Source organism: Pleurodeles waltl, chromosome 11 (genome assembly GCF_031143425.1).
Source record: "Pleurodeles waltl isolate 20211129_DDA chromosome 11, aPleWal1.hap1.20221129, whole genome shotgun sequence".
Taxonomy (NCBI): Eukaryota; Metazoa; Chordata; class Amphibia; order Caudata; family Salamandridae; genus Pleurodeles; species Pleurodeles waltl.
The window spans coordinates 463699553-463720638 of NC_090450.1; positions in this window are offsets into that span (position 1 = coordinate 463699553).

Sequence of the window (21086 nt, forward strand, 5' to 3'; positions counted from 1 at the left end):
GTGATGCTTGTTCTTTGTCTGTCTTGACACAGGTCCATGGAGGTGTAGCGTATTTTTCAGCTACCTTGGACCCAGTCGCAGCAGCCTTACTGGGTTGTTTGCGTGCAGTTGCAGCAGGTGGTCAGAGCCTCACGCAGTGTGAAGGCATAGTGATGGGACATCCCCTAACAGTAATGGTTCCACATTTGTTTGAAATTCTGTTAACTCGAATTAAAACTCAGCACATGACAAATGCCCGACTTACCCGATATGAGACAATTATTTTGGGGTCTCCAAATGTCTCCCTAAAGAGATGTACTGTATTGAACCCGGCAACTCTACTTCCTGTTGAAAGTACTGAGATTAATAATGAGGAGGAAGTGGAGCATGATTATCTTGAGGTAACGGAACTATGCACCAAACCCCGACTTGACATTCAAGATACACAGTTAAAAGAAAATGACTGCATTATGTTTGTTGATGGATCCTGTTTGAGAGACTCAGTCGGAATACTGAGAGACTGTTATGCTGTATGTACAATAGCTGGTATTATTGAAGCTTCATGGCTCGAGAGAGTGTATTCCGCACAACTGGCAGAGCTAATTGCCCTTACTAGGGCATGCCACGCAGCTGAAAATCTGAAAGTCACTATCTACACCGACAGCAGATACGGATTTGGCATTGTACATGATTTTGGCCAATTGTGGTCACAGAGAGGTTTCATGACCTCTTCTGGTTCTCCAGTGAAAAATGGCGAACAGATTAAGGATTTGTTACATGCGATTCAGTTACCTCTTGAAATTGCCGTGGTGAAATGCAATGCTCATGTTAAATCACAAGACTTTGGGGGTCATTCTGACCTCGGCGGTAAAAGGCGCCTACCGCCGGTCAGAAATCCTCCATAATCCTGCCGCGGTCGCGGAAACCCGCCACGGTTATTCTGACCCGCAGAAGGCAAACCTCCGAAAATCCGACCGCCACAACAGACCGCCAGACCAGCGGTCGGCGGAAAGGTGGAGGTCACAAAACCTCCACCGTCACGCCAACAGAAATACGCCCATGCCATTACGACCCACGAATCCACGCGGCGGTCATTCAAACGCGGTATTCCATTGGCGGGACACACCGCCGCGGTCAGAATACACGCAAACGAAGAAAACTCAGCCACATTGGACGATTTGAATCCCACACACCTGATACACATACACACACCACTCCCACACACACAATACAATATAAAACACACACCTACATCACCCACAAACCCCTACGCTAAAAAATTCGTCAAGAAGGCAAGAGCGAGACACCAGCATCCAAAAAATAACAGCCACAGCCACTCAACACCATCACCCACACACTATCCACACACAAAACAACACACACCACCACACTCAACTCACTTAAATACACATACTCCACCCCACACATCATACACACCACCCCATGGCACCCCAAAGACAACCCCGCTTCACAGACGAAGAACTCAGGGTCATGGTGGAGGAAATCGTTCGGGTAGAGCCCCAGCTGTTCGGCACACAGATACAATACACCAGCATTGCCCGGAGGACGGAGCTATGGCAGAGGATTGTCGACAGGGTGAACGCAGTGGGACAGCACTCCAGAAATCGGGAAGACATCAGGAAGCGATGGAACGACCTACGGGGGAAGGTGCGTTCCATGGTATCCAGGCACAACATCGCCGTGCAGAAGACTGGCGGAGGACCCCCACCTCAACCCCCACAATTCACATCATGGGAGGAGGAAGTCTTGAACATCCTGCATCCTGACGGCCTCGCAGGAGTCGGCGGAGGAATGGATACTGGTAAGTTGAAGCTTCAATACTGCTTCCCCCCCACCTGCATGCCAAATCAGACCCCAACCCTCACCCCCATCCTTGAACCCCACCCTCACCCCCACCCCCATCCTCACCCCCACCCTCACCCCCACCACCATCCTCACCCCCACCACCATCCTCACCCCCACCCCTAGCACACCTATTCCCCGCCAATGTCTCACCATCACAACCCACACATCCCAAAACCTAGGCCTGCATGCGTCCACTAAGCATGGACACCCATCACCAAAGCATGCCCAATGCATATACACATCCCCCCCACAAGCCACCCTCACCAAAGCCCCCACACACGAATGCCAGCACTTGGGGACACGAGAACCCACAGATACACCCATATGCCACACATTGAAACTATAACCATACCTCTATACCCCTGCAGGACCCGACCGTCAACACACCGCGGCGGAGGGGCCAGAATTCTCCACAGCCCCCACCCAAGAGGCCGTCAGCGATGACAGCAGCTCTGTCGACCTGGACACCGATGACCAGCCCGGACCATCGGGGACCTCTGGACAGTCGGTTCCCCTCACACAGGCACAGGCCACTACAGACCCTAACCCCTCTGGGAACACCAGCACAGCTCCCACCCAGCGGGCCCATGCCTCTGTCTCCAGGGCGCGTCAATCTGCGGTGTGTCTACCACTACAGGGCACCCAGGATAACCCACCACCCCAACAACAACAGGGACCTGGGGGCAGTGGTAGTGGGCACACCGGCCAGGGGGCAGAGGCCCAGGGAAACAGGAGAACTCGGAGGGCAGCTGTGCGACAGGGGGGGGAGGAGAGGCCCAGGGAACCCACTCTCCACGAGGTCCTCACCACCATCATGGGAGCATACAACCGCTCCCAGGAGACGATGGCGACGGTACTGGCCCGGTTCCAGGAGATCCAGGCACTGCAGGAGGAACACTATCGGGGGTACAGGGAGGACATCCGAGCCATCAACACCACCCTGGTTACCATGGTAGGGCTGCTGCAGGACCTCGTCAACACCAGGGCGGACACTGAACAACACCCAAGGGCCCCTGCCACTAGCCTGGACCAAGAACAGCCAACCACCTCCGCCGGCGCTAGTGGACAGGAGGCCCCCGCACAGCAGCAGCCCACCAGACCCCCACCTCCTGCAGGAGAAGAACCACCCCGCAAGAGGGCCCTGAGATCTCGCAAGAAGACAGAGTAGGATGTCAAGACCCCCGCCAGCAATGGATACCACCTGATGTCATCCCACTGTCCCACATTGTCACCCTGTCCATCCTTGAACTGCCCATGCTCCATCTCTCCACAGGCCTCTGGACAATGCACCTGTGTGACTGTTACTCTGGACTCTGCCATGGACATTCCTTCACCATAGCCCCCACCCACTTGAAACCACCCATCCCATTTTGAGCACTTAAATAAACACCTATTTTGCACCAAAAAATCTGGAGTCTGGCTGTGATTTCAATAGATTGTAATTGACATGACAGTGCAAATATGTCCTTGTACATGGTGAAGTCAACAAACAGCTGCCACAAAGCTGTAGTCCATGGGGAAACGAAGCACAGGACTCGTAGTGGGGACCCCAGATCTGAAATAGGGAGGGAAAAGCCAAAACTCAGTCATCATACACTGGGGCAAATAGACAGGCAGCAGAGATGCAGGAGAGTAGTTAACATTTACTAAATTATCTTTGAAATGTTACCTGTGTCCTATTGGAAGTACTGTTCAATGATTCTGTCCCTGTTGTCTGTTTCAGCCCCGTCGTCTTCCTCCTCGTCACTCTCCTCAGGTTCCACCGCTGCCACAACACCACCGTCTCGACCATCCTCCTGCAGGAAAGGCACCTGGCGACGCAAAGCCAGGTTGTGAAGCATGCAGCAGGCCACGATGATGTGACACACCTTCTTAGGTGAGTACATTAGGGATCCACCTGTCATATGCAGGCACCTAAACCTGGCCTTTAGGAGGCCAAAGGTGCGTTCGATCACCCTCCTAGTACGCCCATGGGCCTCATTGTACCGTTCCTCTGCCCTGGTCCGGGGATTCCTTACTGGGGTCAGTAGCCACGACAGGTTGGGGTACCCAGAGTCCCCCACTAGCCATACACGGTGTCTCTGTAGCTGTTCCATCACGTAAGGGATGCTGCTATTCCTGAGGATGTAGGCGTCATGCACTGACCCTGGGAATTTGGCATTTACATGCGAGATGTACTGGTCAGCCAAACACACCACCTGGATGTTCATTGAATGGTAATTTTTTCTGTTCCTGTACACCTGCTCCCTGTCTCTTGGGGGAACCAAAGCCACATGGGTCCCATCAATGGCACCAATTACGTTGGGAATATGTCCAAGGGCGTAGAAATCACCCTTCACTGTAGCCAATTCGCCCACCTCAGGGAAAATGATGTAGCTCCTCACGGATTTCATCAGGGCAGACAACACTCTGGATAACACCTTCGAAAACATGGGCTGAGACATCCCAGAAGCAATTCCCACGGTTGTCTGAAATGACCCACTTGCCAAGAAATGGAGTACTGACATGACCTGCACCAGAGGGGGAATCCCTGTGGGTTGGCGGATGGGGGACATCAGGTCGGGCTCCAGCTGGGCACACAGTTCATGGATAGTGGCACGGTTAAGACGGTAGGTCAGGATAATGTGGCGTTCTTCCATTGTCGACAGGTCCACCAGCGGTCGGTACACAGGAGGATTCATCCGTCTCCTCGCCCAACCCAGCGGACGGTGCCTAGGAAGGACAACATGGAGCACACAGTCAAGCAACCCACAGGTACGTACTCACAGCTAGCACAGTAAACGATTCTCTATGCAGTGAATGGCGTGTCTGAGTGGCTATGCAAGGCCTAGGCCTGTGTGACGCAGTTGAAATTGAGCCATGTGGGCCCTGGAAATGGCGGCTGCCTGACCTGTGAAGTGTGACAATGGGATGTGAGGTCAATGCGCTGGCGTGGCACACCGCGGCGGGCGGCGGGCCAAGACCGCGGCGCCAAGCCGCATTGGTTAACATTGAAGCCTATGGGTTTCAGGAGCCAATGGCGAAGGGCGCCGGCGGTGGCGGGACGCACCGCCGCGGTACGCACCGCCGCGGACGTGACCGCCATTTTCTATCTACTTATCCACTTGCGACTTGAACTTTCACAGGAGAGGACCTATACTGCAAGTGTTGCTGTGACCTCGGTCTGGAAGGGACAATGGCTGCTGCACCTGGGGAAAGGGCCCCTGCCTTCACTGGAGAGGAGTTGGAGAAACTTGTGGATGGGGTCCTCCCCCAGTATGCGCTACTCTACGGTCCTCCAGACCAACAAGTGAGTTTAATTCTATCTGGATTTGGGGCCACTGGCTGGCTTGGGGGCATGGCGGGGGGCCTGGCGGGGATGGGGGGCATGTTGGGCCTGGCGGGGCTCATGGCGGGGGGCCTGGCGGGGATGGGGGGCATGTTGGGCCTGGCGGGGGGCATGGCGGGGGTCCTGGCGGGGATGGGGGGCATGTTGGGCCTGGCGGGGGGCATGGCGGGGATGGGGGGCATGTTGGGCCTGGCGGGGGGCATGGCGGGGGGCCTGGCGGGGATGGGGGGCATGTTGGGCCTGGCGGGGGGCATGGCGGGGGGCCTGGCGGGGATGGGGGGCATGTTGGGCCTGGCGGGGGCATGGCGGGGATGGGGGGCATGTTGGGCCTGGCGGGGGGCATGGCGGGGGGCCTGGCGGGGATGGGGGGCATGTTGGGCCTGGCGGGGGGCATGGCGGGGATGGGGGGCATGTTGGGCCTGGCGGGGGGCATGGCGGGGGGCCTGGCGGGGATGGGGGGCATGTTGGGCCTGGCGGGGGGCATGGCGGGGGGCCTGGCGGGGATGGGGGGCATGTTGGGCCTGGCGGTGGGCATGGCGGGGATGGGGGGCATGTTGGGCCTGGCGGGGGGCATGGCGGGGGGCCTGGCGGGGATGGGGGGCATGTTGGGCCTGGCGGGGGGCATGGCGGGGATGGGGGGCATGTTGGGCCTGGCGGGGGGCATGGCGGGGGGCCTGGCGGGGATGGGGGGCATGTTGGGCCTGGCGGGGGGCATGGCGGGGGGCCTGGCGGGGATGGGGGGCATGTTGGGCCTGGCGGGGGGCATGGCGGGGGGCCTGGCGGGGATGGGGGGCATGTTGGACCTGGCGGGGGGCCTGGCGGGGGGCCTGGCGGGGGGCCTGGCGGGGATGGGGGGCATGTTGGGCCACTGGCAAGGAAAATGCTGACAAACTTGAACGTGGTATTTCTCCCTCCCTGTACGTGTCACATAGGTCCGCGCCCATGAGAAGATCGGGATTTGGCGTGCCATCGCCAAGGAAGTCCGGACCCTGGGGGTCCACCATCGACGGGGCACCCACTGCCGCAAGAGGTGGGAGGACATCCGCCGCGGGACCAAGAAGACCGCCGAGTCTCTGCTGGGGATGGCCTCCCAACGTAGGCGGGGTGCCTGCCGTCAACTGAGCCCCCTGATGTTCCGGATCCTGGCGGCGGCCTACCCTGATTTGGATGGGCGCGTGAGGGCAGCACAGCAGACACAAGGGGGTGAGTACAAGCATTATCTACTCTGTTGTCGCGCAGTGGAGGTGTCTGGTTGGGGGAGGAGGGCTGGGGGTCCCCCTAGGCCAGGGCGATATCTGTAGGCTGGGCACCCCCGTAAGCCCCTGTGTCCCCAGCCACCACCCTCAGTAGTTTGTCAGTACAGCCATCCCTGGGCCGTGTCATCCATGGGTGCAGTTGTCAACTCTAGGCGTGTAGGGCATGTTCCACGGAATGCGTAGCGGACCCCAAGTGCGCAACTTAGAGCAGGGGGCATCTGTGTCTGTCATGTCCGCTAACTGTACCGGAGATCCATGTAATCAATATCCCTTTATTTCTCTCTCCCCCCCCCTTTTTGTTTGTCTTTCTGTGCTTGTGTGCATCAGCATCATCAGGCGGAGGAGAAGTGGCATCGGGGCAGGAGGGAGCTGCATCTCACATGGCCCAGGAGGGCCATGCCACAGAGTCAGACTGGACCAGTGAGACGGAGGGCGAGGGGAGCTCCACGACGGGGACGACTGGACCCTGCAGCGACACGGACACGTCCTCGGAAGGGGGCTCCCTTGCGGGGGTGGCACCATCCGTGCCCCCCGCCATTACAGGTACAGCCGCCACCCAGCGCACCATCACCGCCCTCCCAGCAGCCCCTCAGCGTTCGCCCCGTGCCCGCTCTGCCAGGAAGCCGGGCATCTCCTTCGCCCCAGGCACCTCAGGCCCTGCCCCTGTTACCCCCGCTGCCCTCGGTGAGGAGGTCATTGACCTCCTCCGAACGCTCATTGTTGGGCAGACTACCCTTTTGAATGCCATCCAGGGGGTGGAGAGGGAGGTTCATCGCAGCAATGCGTACCTGGAGGGCATTCATTCGGGTCAGGCTGCCCATCAGCGATCGTTCCAGGCTCTGGCCTCAGCACTGACGGCAGCCATTGTCCCTGTCTCCTGCCTGCCTCTACTAACTCCCTCCTCCCAGTCTCCTGTTCCTCTGCCTGTCCCACCCACACCATCAGACCAGCCTGCACACACCTCAACACCCAAGAGAAGCTCATCCAAACATAAGCACCACAGATCACGCAGACATTCACACACGCAACATTCCGATGCAGACATGCCAACAGTCACTACCACCTCTGTGACCCCCACCTCCTCGTCTCCCTCCTCCCTCCCTGTGACGTCTACACTCACACCTCCATTCACCTCACCATCAGCCAGTGTTTCCATCACCAGCACACCCTCCACTCCAGTCCGCACACGTGCAGTCACCACCCCCACTGCCATTTACACGTCCCCTGTGTCCTCTCCCACTGTGTCTGTCACCCCCTCTTCCACACCACACAAACGCAGCCACCCACCCACCCAACAGCCATCCACCTCACGACAGCTTATCCCTCCTGCACCTGCACCCAAAGACAGCAAACGTGACTCACCTACAACCACATCCTCTCCCTCCACTCCCATTCCCACTGTACCTACCACTCTCCATTGTCCCAAGAAGCTCTTCCTCGCCACTACTAACTTCTTTCCTGACCCTGAGCCCCCCCCTCCTTCTCGTCGGGGTAAGAAGAGCACCTCAGCCACCACCAGCCCTGCAGCCCCCTTGACAAGGGTGCAGGGGTATTGGAGCCCGCCAGCCCGCATGTCTGGATCTTCGCCCAGCAGCAAGGGGACAGCCAGCCCACCCCCTGGGAAGAGGAGCAGAAGGCGGAAGGGGCGCCGCAGGAGCCCGCCTTCTACATCCCCCCCGGACACCACCCAGAGACAGTCACCAGCCACAGCTCCAAAGGGAGGCAAGGGCCACAGGCCCACGACTAAGGAGGGCAAGGGCAGCAAGTCGGAGAGGTCAGGCAGCAGGCCTGCTGCCCAGGAGGAGCCCACAACCCCCATAGCCGCTGCCCCGGGAGGAACCGGCACAGCTGCCCCGGGAGAGCCCACCACCCCCATAGCCGCTGCCCAGGGAGGACCCAGCCCAGCTGGCCAGGAGGGCCCCACCACCCACAGCCCAGGTGGGCAGTGAAGGAGCACCATCCCCGCTGCCCAGGAGGGCACCACCAGGCAATTAGCAGTTGGCCATAGACCGTCCGCCGTCTCAAGAACCGCTGAACTGGGCCCTTCAGGGCAAGGACCGCTGAACTGGGCCCCGCCGTCTCAAGAACTGCTGAACTGGGCCCCGCCGTCTCAAACACCGCTCCGCTTGGCCCCGCCGTCTCAAGCACCGCTGAACTGGGCCCTTCAAGGCAAGGAGCGCTGAACTGGGCCCCGCCGTCTCAAGAACCGCTGAACTGGGCCCCGCCGTCTCAAGCACCGCTGAACTGGGCCCTTCAAGGCAAGGAGCGCTGAACTGGGCCCCGCCGTCTCAAGAACCGCTGAACTGGGCCCCGCCGTCTCAAGCACCGCTGAACTGGGCCCTTCAAGGCAAGGAGCGCTGAACTGGGCCCCGCCGTCTCAAGAACCGCTGAACTGGGCCCCGCCGTCTCAAGAACCGCTGAACTGGGCCCGCCGTCTCAAGCACCGCTCCGCTGGGCCCTGCCGTCTCAGGCACCGCTCCGCTGGGCCCCGCCGTCTCAAGAACCGCTGAACTGGGCCCCGCCGTCTCAAGCACCGCTCCGCTGGGCCCCGCCGTCTCAAGCACCGCTGAACTGGGCACTTCAAGGCAAGGAGCGCTGAACTGGGCCCCGCCGTCTCAAGAACCGCTGAACTGGGCCCCGCCGTCTCAAGAACCGCTGAACTGGGCCCCGCCGTCTCAAGCACCGCTCCGCTGGGCCCCGCCGTCTCAAGCACCGCTCCGCTGGGCCCCGCCGTCTCAAGAACCGCTGAACTGGGCCCCGCCGTCTCAAGCACCGCTCCGCTGGGCCCCGCCGTCTCAAGCACCGCTCCGCTGGGCCCCGCCGTCTCAAGAACCGCTGAACTGGGCCCTTCAAGGCAAGGAGCGCTGAACTGGGCCCTTCAGGGCAAGGACCGCTGAACTGGGCCCCGCCGTCTCAAGAACCGCTGAACTGGGCCCCGCCGTCTCAAGCACCGCTCCGCTGGGCCCCGCCGTCTCAAGCACCGCTCCGCTGGGCCCCGCCGTCTCAAGAACCGCTGAACTGGGCCCTTCAGGGCAAGGACCGCTGAACTGGGCCCTTCAGGGCAAGGACCGCTGAACTGGGCCCCGCCGTCTCAGGAACCGCTGAACTGGGCCCTTCAAGGCAAGAACCGCTGGCCCTTTGGCAGACGTGGCAGGGCAGGATCTATCTCGGGCAGGGCTGCAGGATGTCCTCTGACCAACTTGCCTCCTCCAGTGGCAGTGGGGTCTGTTATGGACTGTTTGGACTGTGGCTTTGCTCTCCCCAGGATGGCCCAGTGGGCAGGCCACCCACTGTATGGACTGTATGGACTGTGGCTTTGCTCTCCCCAGGATGGCCCAGTGGGCAGGCCACCCACTGTATGGACTGTATGGACTGTGGCTTTGCTCTCCCCAGGATGGCCCAGTGGGCAGGCCACCCACTGTATGGACTGTATGGACTGTGGCTTTGCTCTCCCCAGGATGGGCCAGTGGTCATGGAGTCCCCTCGTGGATCTGGCGTTGTGTACTCAAGTGGCTGAGGTGCCCCCCCTTCCCTTCCCCCTGAGGTGCCTGTCCTATTTTCTTTCTGATGCCCCTGCAGTGTTCTCTCCGTGGAGTTCTTGTCGTGGGACTGGGCCTTGCCCCTTTGCACAGGACCCCTGTGATCCACGGACAGTGGTTGGACTACATTTAGTAGCTGTATATATTTTGTGCATAGTTTATTTATTTATTGGGATTACTGGTGTACATATTTCAATATATCTGGCCGTTTATGATCTCTTCTTTTGGTCTTTGCATTATTTCGGAGGGGGGTGGTTTGTGGGTTGTGACAGTGATCTGTGGGAATGCATTGATGTGTGTGTTGTAGTGGGTGTGGGTGGGTGGGTGTGTGCCGGTAATCTTTTCCCTCCCCTGTGTCGTAGGTGCAGTACTCACCGATGTCTTCCGCGCCGCCGGGCGTGCTCCTGGTATATGAGCAGGAATAGGAGTGCGGGGATGACCTGCAACTCTGGTTCCATACTGCCGGAATCTCGCGTGGAGTGCGTAGAGGTGAGCGTTTTCCCGTTCGTAGTCTGTTTCCGCCGTGTTCTTATCGGCGGTGCTCCCGCCCCGGAAAAGGTGGCAGATTGGTGGGTCGTAATAGGGTGGCGGTACATTGTCTGCCGCCTGGCTGTTGGCGGGAACCGCCGCGCTGTTTGTTTGTACCGCTGTGGCGGTCGGAGTGTTAAGTTGGCGGGCTGTGTTGGCGGTTCCCGCCAGGGTGAGAATTGCATATTTTAGACCGCCGGCCTGTTGGCGGCTTGGCCGCCGCTTTATCACCGACCGCCAGGGTCAGAATGAGGGCCTTTGTGTCAATGGGAAACGGCTATGCAGATCAAGTCGCAAGGTTTTGCGCATTGAACTGTATATCGTTCAAGGACCAGTGGGAATTATTACCGCAAACTGAAAATGAAACATGCTTGAACATTGCATTGAGGGTGGTTGATACACTAGATGAGCTAAAATCACTACAGGGTCGTGCTAGCAGAGAGGAGAAACGCTCCTGGGAGAGAATGCAATGTGTACAGAGACTTATGGGTCTCAGCGGAGGGGAAACTGGTTTTGCCCAACAGTCTTTTGTCACAATTTGCAAGGCTTTATCATGGACAGGCACATCTTGGGAGAGATGCAATGATCAGGTCATTCAAGATTGACTGGTTTAACCCGAAATTCAGACAAGCCGCAGAGGTTACCTGTCACAGGTGCATCATCTGCCAACAGATGAATGCCGGAAAAGGGACTGTGGTAACTTTGAGTCACATAGGGAGAGCTGGCGGTCCATTTAGCAGAATGCAAATGGATTTCATTGAGATGCCTGTTTGTGGAGGTTTGAGGTACGTGTTGGTGATTGTGTGTGTTTTCAGCCATTGGATTGAAGCTTACCCCACACGTAGAAATGACAGTCTCACAGTTGCAAAGCTGTTGCTTAGAGAACTAATACCCAGGTTCGGTTTTCCGGTCTCTTTAGAATCAGATAGGGGCAGACACTTTGACAATGAGGTGATTAAGCTCTTATGTGCTGCATTAAACATCGAACAGAAGCTGCATTGTAGCTACCTCCCTGAAGCCTCGGGACTAGTAGAACAAATTAATGGTACCATGAAGTCGAGAATGGCAAAGATGTGTGCAGCCACCAATATGAAATGGCCAGATGCATCACCCTTAGTACTGATGTTGATTAGAAATACCCCTGATAAGAAGACAGGACTATCACCCCATGAGATCTTTATGGGCAGAGCCATGGGGCCACCCGCAATACCTGCAAATGCTCTCGTGAACATCACGGATTATATGGTGTTGGACTACTGCAAAGGTTTGGCTGACGTGGTTCGCTCTTTTTCCCACCAGGTGGAAGCCAACACATTGCCACCGGTCAGTGATCCAGGTCACACCCTGCAAACCGGTGACTGGGTGGTTGTCAAGAAACACGTGAGAAAGTCGTGTTTGGAGTCGCGCTGGAAGGGGCCATATCAAGTAATACTGACAACAACCACTGCTGTGAAATGTGCAGGTGTTCCAAACTGGATACATGCCAGTCACACAAAGAAGGTAACTTGTCCGACTGAGGAGGAACTTGAAGTTTCTGACTCAGCAGTTCCAGAGAAGGAAGTCTCAGGGCCAGAAAGTAGCCAAGGGGGAACTGAGACTGCAGGAGAGCCCACTGAGAACAGCCTTGTCCCTCAAACAGTAAACGAGTTTGGGAGAGGTGACAGTGAGCCTATCTCAGTAGAGGCAGCATGAGAACTAAGACAAGGAGAGGTTCTCCCAGAAGTAGACGGATACGGGTTAGAGATTGAACCTGTTACAAACCCAGAAGAAGAAGAAGGGGGAAACTGACCCGGTTGCCACGGACGCTTCTTCCTTCACAGCCCGCCTCCATTCCAGCTATAAAAAGGCACGCCCCTCGCGGGACGCAGTGAAACTGACCCGGTTGCCACGGACGCTTCTTCCTGCACAGCCCGCCTCCATTCCAGCTATAAAAAGGCGCGCCTCTCGCGGGACACATTGAAACTGACCCGGTTGCCACGGACGCTTCTTCCTGCACGGCCCGCCTCCATTCCAGCTATAAAAAGGCACGCCCCTCGCGGGACGCATTGAAACTGACCCGGTTGCCACGGACGCTTCTTCCTGCACTGCCCGCCTCCATTCCAGCTATAAAAAGGCGCGCCCCTCGCGGGACGCATTGAAACTGACCCGGTTGCCACAGACGCTTCTTCCTGCACGGCCCGCCTCTATTCCAGCTATAAAAAGGCACGCCCCTCGCGGGACGCATTGAAACTGACCCGGTTGCCACGGATGCTTCTTCCTGCACGGCCCACCTCCATTCCAGCTATAAAAAGGCACGCCCCTCGCGGGATGAGTGCGGGTGCGCGCCTGGGCCAAGACCGGGCCAAGACGGGCCCGTCTACGCCCGTCTTCGGCTGACTGAGGCTGGGCTGGGCCCACCTTCTTTCCTCCTTGACTCATTCACCAAGTAAGATTCATAATATTTTATATCTTGTCTGGTACTGTGTAGTCGTTACCTCTCCGGCTACATGGGGAGGAGGAAAGATGTGGATCCTTTGGATCCTTTAACTGACTGTAAAAAGCAGAAAATGCGCTCTTTAAAATTAGCTACTAAGACCAAAGGAAGCAGCCATAAACCCTTCGAGGAGATTGACCAGTTATTTGAAGAGGTGGAGGCAATCTTAAATTGTACAGTGGGCAATAATGGAGCCCCGCCTCCAAAAAACGTTTTAGTTCACCCTGGGAGGATCCAAGATTTCTTTAAAAAAAAAGATGAAGGAACACGTCGCAGATCCTGCTTTGACCAACAGCGGAGTGGTCCCACAAACAACCTATAATACTACTCCCTTCCCTTCCAAAGGTTTAATAACTATGGCCAGCAATCCCTCATCCAGAAGTGGGTCCCTCCAAGCGGATGTGGAGGGAAGCACACCTACTTCAGCTATTCCATTGAGCCCTGAGATAAAATTGATTCCAAATTTACTCTGCAGGAATCGGTTCGAGGTCCCAGCTGAAGAGGATGAAACACCTAGGGTCCTCGAACCCCCTCCGACTGACCTTAATAAAGTGGATCCCCCTTGTTCATTAGTTCCCATCTCTGTTCCCCCCTTGGAGCATCTCCCCACTGAGCCCAATGTTTCCCTCATTCTCCAAAGAGTGGATGAAGTAAGGTCCCTGGTGCTGCAATTGGCAAAAACTTTGCAGGAAAGGCTAGTGTGTAGATGCAAATGCTTCTCAAGAGATGAAGGGGCGAAGGGTGGACATTTAGTAATTGACTCAAATTCATCTACTTGGCCTGCACAAGGGGGACAAGCTATCGACCATCAAAGGAAAAAGGCACACAGGGTTGGCCCAGATGTGAATTTGGTATGCCTTGTAGATAATCCCTCACCCGAGCAATTAGGCAATAAAAATGTATCCATTGAGGGGCCCACTACGACAACTCACATTGCCTACAATGGCCGCCCCCGAGATTCTTCAAACTATTTGCCAATTAAGAGGTGTAAAGTGTCTGACAATTTACCATGCAAGGGAGTCTGTGCTCCTTCTAATGTTAGCAGGCCACTCGCACCCATATTTCCCTCTAATTCCACTCGTGATGCCACCTCTCAGAGAGCCCCCTGCGGCTCAGTTATACTGCCAAATGCTCAAGGCCACAGGGATGGGTCCAACACTCTTTTCCCGAATTATGTCCCGAAGCTGTTACCGGGACTTATTGAGGACCATGAGTCCAGGGTTAACAAGGTCATTCACTGGCTACGACACCAACGGAACTGCTTATCGGTTATAGGCACGGATATTCTCAAAGTTAATCAGTGGAGCCCCATAGGTCTGAATCACGACGTAATCTCAATTGAGTTCCATGATAGAACTTTGGTCGAGAGCCTCATTGCATTTAATGAACATACCCACCTCCTAATGGGACGAAGGAAGGGTGGTATTACCCTAGAGACAGTATTAGAGGAAGGAGATCAGGCTCCAGCTGATAGTCACATATGTTGCATTGTTACAAGAGTCCAACTGGGGTGTGGTAATTCCACTCAGACCAATCCTGTATGACTGGCTACAGTCCAGGAAGTAACCTCAGGGGTCAATCCAGAGGAATCATTCTTGACAGTCTTTGAAGGATCTACCACTAATGAGTTAATTCCAGAAATGACCGACTCCCAGTTACCTAGTGTTGTCTCCCAGAGAAAAGGCTTAGCCATTATGACATGGAACCTAGCCGGTCTTGGGAGGAAATTAGATGATACTGATTGGTGTTCATATATAAATACCCAAGATATATGCCTCTTCCAAGAAACGTGGGCTGAGGAGAAGATCACTATTGATCGGTTTCTTTCCTTCGACTTGGCTGCCCAAACATCCGCAAAGGCGACAGGTCGAGCAAAAGGGGGTCTCTTGATGTTATTAAACAAAAATGTGCAATGTGAATATAAGATTTTAAAATTTGGCTGTCCAGATCTGATGGGTTTACAAATCACGTTTCAACAGAGTTTTAATGTAATTTTTATCAACGTCTATGCCCGATCTGTATCTCGAGGGGTAGAATCTCAGATTTGAAACCAGTTACTTGATTTTTTGGATACTCTACAACCAACATTTTACTTGATAATAGCCGGGGACGTAAATTGTACTTTTGAACCCTCTGTGTTATTAACTGGTCTCACAGAGGAAGAAGATCAAATATGGGGGATCGCACAGTTGACCAGTGATCGTTTCTGTCCTCACTCTTGTGCTGCCACTCAGTTGGCCTCTCTTTGTCTGAAGTACGGTCTTAGGGCTTGTAACGGTCGTATGCCCTCTGACTTGGATACCGCCCCCACTTTTAAACGAGGCACATCTACAAGCGTAATTGATTATTTTTTAGTGGATGTGAGATTGTGGCCCCTGTTGAGAGATATGAAGGTGGATGTTAGATGTGAAAGTGATCACTATACCTTGTTACTTTCCATATCAGGGGATGTTTTTGGTAGAACCTTGAATAACCAAGTTACTATGGACCCCACTCCCATCTTGAACAACTTATCCAAGAAGGTCAGGTGGCCAATGGTGCTTTCGAACCCCTACTTGTTACGTGAAATCTACCTAGCTTTTATACACAATTTGGCCCCATTCCATGACTGTGATTCTAATGATATTCCACTTCTATGCATACATGAAAATATGGTCACCAGATTGCAAAGTATCTTCTATAGGAAGGTCGGAGCAAGACAGCAAGTAGGCCCCTCGCCCACCAATTCATGGTTTGATGATTCCTGCCATAGGGCCAAGACAGGACTAAAAAACGCCATTATGGAAGGGATCCCAGGGGAAATACAACTAGCTAGACGTGTTTATAAGGAATCCATTACCCGAGCTAAAAAATCATGGGAAGAAACAACCTGGCAGGAGTTGTTGGACGCCTCACAATCCAACAATAATAAGCTGTTCTGGGAATTGTTGTGTAAGCGAGGGAAAGAGGGTAGGACTAGCCTAAGGAACCATATACAGCCTGAAAGATGGGTCGAACACTTCTCAAGCCTTTATGATAAAATTGACCCCCCTGTGACCCTAGTTAGCCCGGATGAGGGTAGTAATCCCCCACCACCCTGGATGTGGTTCCCGGCTTCGTCCCCATAGAAGGGGGCCCACAGACTTATAAGCGCCATATCTGCTTTTCTATTGAAGAAACTGCTGAGGCCATTCTCTCGCTAAAATCTGGGAAAGCTCCAGGTCCAGATAAAATTTCAGGGGACTTGTATACTTCTGAGCCAGCAATTGGGACCTGGTATATTAATGCACTCTCCAACAAAATTACTGAAGGGGGGCAGATCCCCCCGACATGGAAGGGTGCTGAAATTATTCCCATTCACCAAAAGGGTAATGCAAACCTCCCAGACAACTACAGGGCGATTAGTCTCATAGACAATCTTCAAAAAATTCACCAAGCAACTTCTAGGCAGATTAACTAATTGGGCCACGGAGCAACAGATCCTTTCTCCTCTTCAAGCAGGGTTTCGATCCAGGATCAGTACAGTGGATCAGGTCTTCAGGCTGGCCGTGCTGTATTGGAAATATACAGCACTTGCAAAACAACCCCTATACATTGCCTTTGTTGATTTGAGATCAGCCTTCGACTTGGTTCCAAGGGAGAAGTTATGGGAGGTGTTACATAAAATAGGGACTCCAGCTAACATAATCCAACTCTTGAAAAGACTGCACGAAGATACATATGCGCATGTGAGATGGGGACACCTAGGCGAACTAACAGACAAAATCCCCATAAATAGGGGTGTCCTCCAGGGCTGTGTGTTGGCACCGTTTTTATTCTCTATTTTTATTAATGAGGTGGTACAGGCCCTAATGGCATGCCAAAATGATGCTCCTTCCCTGTGCGCTCAGAAAATTCCGATTCTTCTTTTTGCAGACGATTCCCTCCTTATTTCCAAATCCCCTATGGGCCTACACATTCTTATCAATAGATTTAACTCCTTTTGCCGAGATTACGGCTTAGAGTTGAATCACAAGAAAACCAAGTTAATGCACTCCATTCTGGGATGCGGAAGAAATGCATCATCCGCTTAGACGGCGATCTTTTGGATAAGGTCTGCTCAATTGACTATTTGGGTGTAAGGCTCACTGACAACTTGCACTGGGCAGAACAGGTCAATAAAAGGGTTGGCTCTTTGCAGCACGGTGCCGCCTCTATCCTACGTTTTCTCCGGGGTACGACATCAAAAACGATCTCCCTGGCAATCAAGATCTATACTGCTAGAGCGCAGGGTGCTGCTGTTTACGGTGCAGAGGTCTGGGGCTTTTCAGACTGCAATAGGTTAACCATTGGAGAGAACAGCTTTGTGAGGGCTCTATGTGCTTGTCCTTCTAGCACTCCGCTGATTCCATTGTTTTTAGACTTCGGCCTGAGACGGATAGCCGACCTAATCACTTTAAGACCACTTCTATACTGGGTGAGGCTATGGACCGTTCCAGAACTGGACATCTATAAGTCCTCACTTTTAGACCTGCTAAAGTGCCCTAATTCAACCTCTATTCCCTGGGTAAAACATGTATCTAGATGGTTTAGCAACCTGGGCCTTGGAGATTTTTGGGAAAAAACCCACAAACTCGAGAAAGCCCACTCCAAAATGCTAAAGCGAGTGTACTGGTCTTATGTATGGAATGACAACATTACTCGCCGATCTCATGGTTGTTTAACAAATCTCTTTATAGATCTTAAATGGTACCCGCAATTTGAACCATACCTAGACATCATACCCGACATCTTAGGCAAAAGTCTATATGCCAGATTCCGTTTTGGGTCGTTGCCGCTGAAGTCGTTGAAGTGTAGATGGGGTACAAAAATAGCAACCGATATATGTCCCGTATGTGGCACAACACCTGAAACAGTTGGACATTTTATGTTTTTTTGCCCCGCTTATTCTTACCCCAGGTCTAAGTGGATCTGTAACATCTGCCGGGAAATGGGAATAAGAGACTGTGCCTCTGCTCTGAGAATTTTAAAAACTCACCATTCTAAGGTTTTAATACAAGCTGTTAGCAAGTATTTGCTAGCAGCATGGCACATACGTAACTCTGTTATCAGCAATGTGTCTTAATTTTGAGTAGTTAAGCTTCCTTGTAACTGTTGTAGTGGGGTTCAGCTGTTTTATTGTGTATTGTTTACATGGTTTTAATGATTTGTATTTTATACCTTTCTGATCTTATTATTTATTGTAAATTCGCTTTGATGATCTATTGATCGAATAAAGCTTGTGTTTCATCATCATCAAGAAGAAGGGGAAATAGTAGAGAGAGGCCAAAGCACACCGGCATCCCCTGAACCAGTTGCAGGTCCGTCAAGAGAAAACACCATAGCACAAGAGGAGGGTGCTGTTCAGCGTCCTGAAAAGACAAGCAGGAAGAAGACGCATAAAAGTGATAACTGGCCAGAGAAGCAGGCCGCAAAAGAAAAGGTCGTGCCAGGTGAAACAATAGCAGAAGAAATTGATACATCCTGAGTAGAGGATCTAAGTGAAGGAGAATTGCAAAGTGAATGCAGGTTGAAAAGAAAGAGAACTGAAAATATAAGGTACGCAGGTCCTGAATGGGCACATGCAACGACGTCTGAATGGCAACAAGAATTTCCAGCGTTCTGTTTTGATCGAGAAGTACCAGGCCAGTATTACGGTACCTGAAATCAATTAGAGAAAGAGACTGTGTTAAAACAAAAATTGAAATTGAAAGCTGAAAAGCTGAGAAAGAGACTTATAAACTACCCGATGTGACACTGATAACCTGAATTTGTCACGGTTTCGGGCGGGTCTGATCAGGACTTTGGTTGGGACACGCCTTGAGGTCACTGAATATCCTAAAGAGGTAGTACACTGGGGCAGAGGAGCAGCTAAAGGCATACACGGAAAGGACAGCTATGGATAGGCACAGGAAACAGGAAAGTAAAAGCAGAGCAACCCTTGTGTGAACAAACAGGAAACGGATTACCAGTGGACAAACACGCTGGGGTTGTACACAGAGTAAGGCGCAGAACCTCCCACAGTGACAGGGAATCTCAATGCCTCTGTGCAGTTTGCTCTTACAGATAGTCACCCTGCCAGCCCCATAGAAAGGAGGCAGCAGAAGTGATTCTGTCTCTTGACCCTAGAGCACAAACAAGGATAGTACTTACATACACAGGACACGCTCTTGTGGCAATTCCTGAGAAAACAGCAATAGCACACTGTCACTGTTAGGCACGAAATACAACGTATAACACTGGACAAGGATGGGGGCTGGAATTGCCTCCTGGAAACCAGGAGCCAACCCCAGTACACAGGAGGACACGTATACACTGGTGAAGACTGATAGAACACTTACCAGACACAAAGAACCAAGAAGAAACAGAAACAGAAGGGAACAAACAAAGAGGCAGAGGCAAGAACTAGGAACAAGCTCAGGCTGAAGCAAAGGCGGGTCTAGGACTTGAAAACAGGGCGCAAACTTCTGGCTGGGACAGACAGAGACAGGACTGGGAAACTGAGAACAGGCTCTGGCTGGAACAGGCAAGGACAGGACTGGAATACAGGGAGTAGGAAATGAGCAGTAAACAGGACTGGGAAACAGAGAGAAGGTTCAGGCTGAAACAAGGCAGGAGCAGGGCAGAGAAACAGGGAGCAGGCTTTGGAAGAAACAAACAGGTACAAGGCTAAGAAGTAGGGAGCAGACTCTGGCTGGAACAATCAGGAGCAGGGCAGAGAAACAGGAAACAGGATCAGGCTGGAACAGAACAGGAACAAAACTGGAACACCATCCGACAAGGGGTCTGTAACACAAAGGAATTGAAGTCCGATGCATGACAAGGATCTTGAGGAAATGGCTGCTTATAAGCAGTTCCAAGCTGGGCTGCACAGGAGAGGTTTCAGGTGTGTGTGGTTTCGGACACTTGCAAGTCCTGGAGAAGAGGATCCAGTGAAAAGGAGCAACTGGACTTCTCCCATTGAAAACAATGGGAAACAGAATCCGGGTTTTCCTGACTACCAAGCTGTGCATTATGGGATTTGCAGTCCCAAGAAACAAATGTAGTCCTACACAAGTGTACCATGGAGAAAAGAGAAACAAACAGGAGTCAGCAAGGGACTCTAGATAGGTGTTCAAGGTGATTCCCAGGCTTCTGACAGCCCCCTTACAGCACCCCCTGGAAATGGGACGACCGAGTCGTAACAGTATACCCCCTCCCACCAGTCCGCTCAAGAAGAGAAGGCGATCCTTTGGCTGAAAAAAGTTGAAGAGGAAAAGCCACAGCAAGAAAATCCAACACCAACCTTGGTGGATAAGTTTACAGTCCTGCCATAGATGAACCTTCCAATGAGCAAAGCATGTATTAATACCCATATGGGCTCCGATGTCTTTCCTCTCTATTGTTCGATTGATGTGGGAGGAGTGCATGGAGTTGGTTTCTGGTGAAGTAGATTCAGGAGCAAGGAGATCTGGAATGGCATTACGGACTGTATTCTTTATGACATTAGTTTCCTGTTCAATACTTTCCTCTTTGGAGGAGCTGATTGGTGTATTAGTAACTGTCAGGTCTGTAACACCTTCTGACAAGCAGGATTTGTCTGTTTCTGCAGCAGTATTTACATGGATTGTGGTCTGAGGCTTGCAAAGCATAGAGACTTGGGAAACATGGGTAACTGGTGTTCTCAAAGTAAACATGAAAAAGTCAGAATTTTCTTTCGTCTTGGATGACTTCGGAGTATCAAATTGAGGAGCAACAAGAGTTTTCAAGTCTTTAGAAACTGGTTTACCATCTGAAAATGTAGAAGTTCCACAAGCTAATTCTTTAGGGTGATCTTCAGACAAGACTGGGATTTCTTCATTGCAAGTGATCTGTGGTGTGTTTGTGGTATCAGAAATAGTTTCTTTGCAAGGCGTTTCTACTACAGATAGTTGATCTTCAACTCTGTTTACACTGAAAGGTTGTTCTTTGGAAAGAAGTAGAACTGGAGTCTCTTCAGAAATCACCTTTACACTGTTTCCTACATTTTCAGCTTTAGCCTTTGAATTGATGATGGTTTCTTGCAATAAAACACTAAGAACAGTACTTATCATCAGATCTTCGAATACAAGATACAAATTCAAGTCTTTAGTTTTAGTGGG